This window comes from Monodon monoceros, unplaced genomic scaffold (genome assembly GCF_005190385.1).
Source record: "Monodon monoceros isolate NGI ecotype Baffin Bay Population unplaced genomic scaffold, NGI_Narwhal_1 Super_Scaffold_3, whole genome shotgun sequence".
In the NCBI taxonomy this organism is placed as follows: Eukaryota; Metazoa; Chordata; class Mammalia; order Artiodactyla; family Monodontidae; genus Monodon; species Monodon monoceros.
Window position 1 is genome coordinate 18,311,401 of NW_021703780.1, and position 6,000 is coordinate 18,317,400.

The window sequence follows — 6,000 nt, forward strand, 5'->3', positions numbered from 1 at the left end:
CCAGGGTCCCATTACCTAAATTTTGACTATGTGTAGCTACTTAGGTTAATAATGTAGCCTTCCTCTAAGGCTTCAGCTTGGACCTGAACTTCTTGATAGTTGAGGTGCCTTCCATCTCAATCATTTGTATCAAGATGTGACTGACATCCAAGAGCCCCTGGGGGGATGACTCTTTGCTCACTGTTTTAGTTTCCTTTGATGACCGTAACAAGTTGCCACAAACTTGGTGACTTAAAACAACAAGTTTAGGTGTTCACAGGCCCACACTCCTGCCAGAGGCCTAGCAGAGAATCTGTTTCTTGTTTTTTCCAGCTTCTGGTGGCTGCTGACATTCCTTGGCTTGTGGTGGCATCACTCCAATGTCTACGTCCATGGTCACATGGCCTTTCCCTTTTCTGTCTGTAGTCAAATGTCCCTCTATCTCCCACTTATAAGCATACTTGTGATTGCATTTAGGGCTCAACTGGATAATCCAGAGTAATGTCTCCATCTCAAGATCCGTAGTTTAATTGCATCTGCGAAGTCTTTGCCATAGACGGTAACATTTACAGGTTCCAGGGATAAGGACCTGTTACCTTTGGAGGCCATTATTCGTCCTGTTACACTGTGTTTTATCCACTTAATTTGGGCCTGCTCCTTTTCCTGGAAACCCTGGTCCTGACCGTTCCTGAGTCATGGTTAAGCTTGCCAAGCCTGTTGGCTTCTCTGCCTTCTTAACCAGCTCATCCCCACCTAGAGAATTGGCCACAACAATGCTGTTGGTTTCCCCAGGGTCCTTCTCATGCCAGGGGCCGGCACCACCTCCCCTGCTTCTGTCCATCTTGCCTCAGCCTTATATATTGAGTTGTAGAAAATATCAAATCCTGGGGAATTCCCTGGCCGTCCAGTGGTTAAGACTTCACCTTCCAATGCAGGGGGTGAGGGTTTGATCCGTGATCAGGGAGCTAAGATCCCACATACCTCGAGGCCAAAAAACCAAAGTACAGAACAGAAGCAATAGTGTAACAAATTCAATAAAGACTTTAAAAATGGTCCGCCTCATAAAAATCTTAAAAAAAAAAAAATCAAGTCCTTTGATAAAGATACCATCCTGTGATGCTCTTTCTCTCTTCCACAAAGACCTTGGAATTCAGGCCCTCCCAGATTGTTTCCATTGTTCTTCACTTAACAAGGCATATCTAGACGTGCCATGAGATATAGGGGCTGCTGTTTGCTTATCTAGAGTGCCCTTTTCCCTTCTGTATTTGGTGTAGTATTGTTCATTTTATAAGGTCCTGTTCAAGTGTCAGGTTCTCTGAAACTTCCCTGAACCACTCCCCTCCCTCCCTCCCTCCCTCTCTCCATGCAGGATGAATTACTTCTTTCCTCTGTTCTTCCTTGGCACTCTGTTTATGCTTGGTTCTAACCCTTACCACATTGTGTTCTACTTCATTGTGTCTCGGTCTCCTCCTGGCTAGACTTTGAGGTTCATGAGAGCCAGGAATAAGATATTTATCTCTCTTATTTTAACTTGACACATGGCCCACAATAAGTGCTTGATATAATACTATATAATATAATAAATGTGTTTAATCAATTTCAAATTTTCCACAATTTAGAATATCTTAGCATGTATAAATATTTAATACTCTTCTCCCAATTTCCTTATGAACCCTCAAAGTAATTGTTTTCTTTAGGTGGCTATGTAGAGTCCATCTTGGCCTTTGTTTCCATTACAAATGGATTAAAAATACTCATGTATTCTGTGCTTAAATTTCAGTGTGAGGATGTCATTACACTTACAACTCTATGGAACCAATTTACTTTAATATTAGACTTCACTAAAACTGAAAAACTACTATATAAAGTTGGTTAATTGTCGTCTTGTAAACTTAGACCTTTAAGCAAGAATTTGGCATTTCATTTGTCAGGATTGCTTCTTTTGACTTCCTGGAGGTTTGTTGAAATGGGACTCCCCCCCCACCCCTTTCTCTGGATATTTTGTTTTATCTGAGTAGATCTGAATTTCAGTTATTTTCTCCACCTTTTCACTGGAAGCTGGGGACAGAGTTGCCCACCACCTCCCTGATCTTAAATGTTATACCCTGTGAGGTATCTGCTGTGTTGCATTGCTGGTGTCTGTTTCCTATTTCTATAGCCTTAAGCCTCTTAGGAGTTTTGTTGAGGGTGCTGGTATTTTATTAAATTGCATGTCTTATATTTATGAGAAACTCAAAGGGCTTTGAGGATTTTCTTTTTGGTATCTAATCTTCTAACAGCTCTCTGAGGTAGGCAGTGTGAAGTGTTATCTCCATTTTGCAGATGTTATAACAGAGGCAAAACACAATTTGATGTAGGCCCCATAGCAAATCAAGGGCTGAGTGGGAAATGTCTCCAGGTCTTTTCAACCTCAGTTTCAGTGAGCTAGATGCCAGATGACTTAATTTTAATTTTTAACACCTCTACCCATTTTGGTTTTGCATGAAATAGTATTGTCAGCACTCATATAGTAGCCAGTGCTCTAGTTTTAGCATTTTTCTAATTTTATCCCTTCTCATTTGTTAACATGCACACACACTCGTGTGTGTATGTGTGTATAACAACAACAAAAAATCACACGTGTATGTATTTTTCTTTCAAAAGAATTGTTATTCAAAATTAGGTTCTGCAAAAAGGTTACTTGGTCTGGGGACTACATGCAGATAAGAGATTTCAGCACCAACTTATGTGATACTTTTGACTAAATACGTATAGGCTGTGGACACGATGAAAACATTAAAAAATATAACCTGTGACAAGAAATACTATAAAATTGGATAGCAGGCACTCTTAATAAGTGAAATAAATGTTTTTTAATTTGAGTAATTCTTCCTTGCAAATGACAGTATCCCCAAAGTGAGCCCCTACTGTAACTTTCGTATACTTTTCCTCAAATGGTAAGATTTGTTATTTTCTTTCACTCAGGACAGTTAATACATTTTTTTTTAATTTAAAATTTTCCTGCAGACGTAAGTTCTTGATCAGATTTGCCCGAGTCTTTGAAGGGAATGTCTCAAGAGGCTTTGTGTCTGCCGTGTAGGGTGTGCGGTAAGGCTCTGTCTTCTTGATGACTGCATTTGGAATGCCCCTCTCTTTGGCCAAGTGGCACTAATTACCCTCTTGGTCCTAGAGCACTAAGAACTGTGTGGCAGGGAGATTTCCCCACAGTTCCTGTAGTCTCCGAGGCACAGTTTCAGTTTATTGCTGTGGAATGGCGGTGAGGCAGGCTGTGACCCAGCTGCCTTAGCAATAAGCCTGGAGACCTCTGTGCACTTTGCCTAAGCCAGGAGAGGGGATTTAGAGCACCTGGTGGGAGGATGCATCTTGCCAGCCTCCACTTCGTCAGCCTCCATCCCCCCACCCCACACCCCCGACCTCTGAGCACCACCCAGCTGCAGTGCTTTTGCCTTGAAACCATTTGGAGCGGCTGGAGCGGAGGCCACCCAGAGCTTCTGTGAGCAGCTGTGGCTGCACGGCTCCTATTGGCCAGAGCAGAGAAGGTTCTCGGTTATCTACCCTGAACACGGGCGGCCATGATCCCTTAGGATAATGCAGTTTCTCACTGTCTGGGGGCGGAAGCTATTGTCCTCCTTTCCAGCTTGCTGTTTGAAGCCCTTTTGTAAGGCTTCCGGCTTTTGCTGATTCACAGTGCGCGCGCACACACACAGACACACACAGACACACACACAGACACACACACAGACACACACACAGTAAAACTCCTTCCCTCCCACCCTGCTTCCCTTGCTCACCCCTTCATCCCCGTCCGGCTTTTGCTGACTCACAGCGCGTGCGCACACACACACACACTCACACACACACTCTAAAACTCCTTCCCTCCCACCCTGCTTCCCTTGCTCACTCCTTCATCCCCATTTAATGGCTTTTGAAATTACTGAGAAGATAACAGATCTCCCTGCTTGGGGGGGGGTTGGGTGTGGGTGGGGAACAGCTTCAATAGTAAGTAGAAGGAACTGTTCACACAGGTTCACAAAAGTCTGGAAAATTTCATCTCATCATCCTCGTTCACTGTGAACTCTGTTTGCTTTTCTGTTCCTCCTCCCCTCTTTAAATGTTCTGGGCTGAGCCACAAGCCTAAATGTGGCTGGCGTGCGATAACAGAGGCATCATTCACATGGGGGAGACTTTGCAGATGAATGAGTTGAAGGATGCCATTTTTGTTGCCCCCGATAGAAAATTGCCATTTCTGATGAATGTTTTATGAAGGCGGTTTCTTCAGCATCCTCTCACTTGTGCCGACCTGTAATTAGAAAGAATGAAGACCTTGATTCCCAGTGCACGCACCTGAGCTTTTCGTGGAGTCTCTTAGCAGGATGCCGTGAGAGCTGGCTGGCAGGTGGTGGATTTCTAAGCAGAAAATCAAGCTCATTCACAAGAGAAGCTTATGGTTTTAGAAACTGCATGGCGACGAGCACTGTTATCTGCACGCTTTGGCAGCCCTCAGTGAACCCGGCAGCCACAGTGACCGAGACGGAAAGCGTGGAAAGTCCGCTTTGCTTCCTCATTACTTTTAAACGATGTTAGCTCATTCTCAGGCTCAGAGCAACAGCTTCAATCCTTCATTAGAGGGATACTTTTTGTTGCAAAAAATTAATGTTCTTATGTGGTTTTAGCATAAATTAGGACTTTTTATTAATGGAAGAAAAATCGAACAAGTGTGTGGACAGCATTCCTACCTGGTAGCCTGTATAAACGTCTCGTATTAGTAACGTGTGCTGGTGGAGCACGTGGAACTTTTCAGATATATTAGAATCCCTATTCTGTGTGGTCACTACTTGTCCAACTAGATACGTCATTTAACTGGTGACACATGCAGCTTTCTCAATGATATTTTAGACCAAGATCAGGATACAGAAATAGTCCGTGCCCTCTGTTTTGTTGTCATCAGTTCATGAAAATACTGCCAAAGGGCTGGACAACAAAATTTTCTCATGTTTTACAACACAGCTCCCCAGGGTCCCTGGGCCTAATTTGTTCTTAATAATTTTCAAAAGGGACCCCGTCCTTTCACTCACCATCAGTGTCTGGACTGCCTTAAAGTGAGCTGTAGCCTGATACACAGTCTCTGCCAGTTTCTAGGTAATGGAAAGTTCTGGAAGGTAGATCATTTTCCCTCAGTGGTAGGTACGATGTAAGTGTTAGATGCGTGTGGTGTTTGTGTTTGACATATGCATATACAGCTCCTAGTACAAAAATCAGAAACCTTTCAGTTTCCCTAAGGCTTGACTGCAGTGCTTGTGCCTTGAATACAGATTGTAACAAATAGAGGCCGTCTCTGTCTGGAAATGCTGGACATCTCTGCTTGAGTTGGAGCTCTTGTTCCAGGCCTCGGGGGATAGAGACAGAGGGTTGTTTTCTAGCTTGCCCCGGAGCCCCTGAGCTTTTGCAAATTGACATAGCTGCATTTATCTGTGTGCAGAATCTTGCGTCCAGCCTCCCACAGTGTGGGGAGAAGTGGGAGGAGGGAAGATGATTCAGCCGCTGTTAAATGTCAGGCACTGTGCTGGGTGCTGTACATACATGTCACTGCAGCTATACCACGACCTTGAAAAGTATGTGCTTTATAGATGAGGCAGTGTAGAGCTTCAGAGCTCAGATATTGGAGCGAGACTGACTGCTGGAATTTGAATCATGACGTTGCCACCTTCAAAGTATATAACCTCCTGATGCCTCTGTTTCTCCATTTGTAAAGTGGGGATGATAGCAGAACAAACCTCAATTGTTTGTGGTTGTGAGAAATACCTTAAGAATTGTAAAGTGCTTAGAGCATTTGCTGTACAGTATTAGGTAAATGTTTGCTACAGAGCATAGAAACACAGGTCATTTAACTTGCTCAGTGTATATAAGTAGCTGGATTAGGATTTGAACTTGGATCTGCTGGTTTAAGAAAGGTGATCTTTTCACCTCACCACCCACCATATTTCCTTTCTTTTCTTCCCAGTTGCTTTTGAGTTGGTGTCC